Raw genomic sequence first — 1,973 nt, 5'->3', positions numbered from 1 at the left:
GACTCCATGAATTGAGCAAGGCAAAAGTATAGTCTCACTCCCAAAAGAAAAACAAGCAATGATAATGGTAATAATAACTGTTATATGTGCTTGTTTTGTTAGGTGCATAAGGTCTCTATGAGTTGTTATCAACTTGATGGCACCTAAAACAACAAAAACTAGATAATTGAATTGAGCAAGGTTAGTCTTTTAATTATTTTGATGCTTACTTTCTTCAACTATTTATAATTCTAATAAACTCAGAGAACAGATTTAAGAAGAAGAGCAAAAATCTAAAATGAAAAGAACTAAGATTGGGATATGATTTATCATTCTTATTTATTTGAATACATTCAAGATATAAAAAAACACAGTTCCCATTCCCATACAAATTTTCTTTCCTCTTCAACCTATCATCTCCCAGCAATTCTGACTGTGCTCCACAGTGAGGAGTGGGGAGCTTCCACTTTCACTCTCTGTTCATGCAGCTTTTTGTTTTTGTCATCTTCCCTCTCTTTAAAGTAATTTGACAAGTAGGCTCTTTAAGTAATCTGATATGTAAATCAACTTATTTCTTCTTCCAGAGAAAAAGAGTTTCTTTTTGCCAGAGTTCAGGAGATAGAAATTGGGCTAGTATTTACATGATTCTTTTGTTGAGGTAAGGAAGGATTAAGCCTGTTATCCACCTTATAATATTAATTTTTGTGCTATTTCATTAAATTGAGATTTCTAATTTTTCCCTACTTACAATCCCAGTTTGTTGTGTGGGTTGAATAAGACACAACATATTCCTTTGGGAACCATAAATCACTATAATTATGTATGGTAATTTTATGTGGATTTATGATAAAGGAATTGGCAATATTTCCTTTGCTGGGAGTCAAGGTGAAAATATAGGGAGAGGAAAGGCAGTGTTCCTCCTTAAAATAATGATGTAAATGATTATAACTCTGAAACTATTAAATGTATCCTTTTTTTTTTGTTTGTTTTTGTTTTTTACATGGAGACCCCGGGTGGTATAAATAGTTAAAGCTCTTGACTGCTAAACAAAAGATTGGCTGTTGGAATCTACCCAGAAGCATCTCATAAAAAAAGCCTGAAGATCTATTTCAGAAAAACCAACCATTGAAAACCATATGGAGTACAGTTCTACTATGACCCATAAGGAGTCACCATGAGTCAGAATTGACACAATGGCACACTATTTATTTGTAAAAAACATTTTATTGTGAATTGAGTGAAACTTCACGACTAGATCATCAGTATTACATTCAATGAATCTTACTTTGCTTCATTCCAATGATGGCTATCCCTTCCATGTGCCATCATTTAACAGTATTTACCTAAATTCACTTTGTCTCCTGCTGTGTCTCCCACTACCTTCATCTTTACTCTGCCAACCTCCCTCTTGTTGTAAGTTGTCTGCCCCTTCACCATTGTCAACATGTGTCTACCCTCTATCAAGTGAAAAAATTTCCCTCCCCCAGTCCTAGTAACCATCATAGAATTATTATTATTATTATTAAGAATACATTTTCTTAGGAGAAATACTGCATAGGACCACTATTGTAAAAGTGTAAGAAAAATAATCCATACTAAAGGGGCAGGGGGGATTCTTTGCTGGTTACTGGGATGTGGGGCTTGGGGTGAGGGAAGGAAGGGGAAGGTGGAGCACAGGGTAGGGAATAGATACAGGATAGTTTGGGTGCTAGGGAGGTGGGCAATACACAAGAAGGGGAAGGGAATGGAAGAACAAAGTGGACGGGAAAACATTTAGGCAGGTTTGCATGGGCTAAGTGGAACAGAGGTAAATAACCTTGGAACAACAGGACTCTGGGATACAGGGATTGATACATGGTTGGAATGGGCAAAAGGGGGAAAATAATTTTAAGATGCTTGGCTGTCTTTTGAATCTTGGTTTCCCTAGCATACCATTATAAAATAGACACTTGAGGGGGAGAGAGAGGCATAGCCAGAAATATTACCATAGAAAG

This window comes from Chrysochloris asiatica, unplaced genomic scaffold, assembly GCF_000296735.1.
Source record: "Chrysochloris asiatica unplaced genomic scaffold, ChrAsi1.0 scaffold00110, whole genome shotgun sequence".
NCBI classification, from domain to species: Eukaryota; Metazoa; Chordata; class Mammalia; order Afrosoricida; family Chrysochloridae; genus Chrysochloris; species Chrysochloris asiatica.
Note: the sequence above shows the minus strand (reverse complement) of the source record.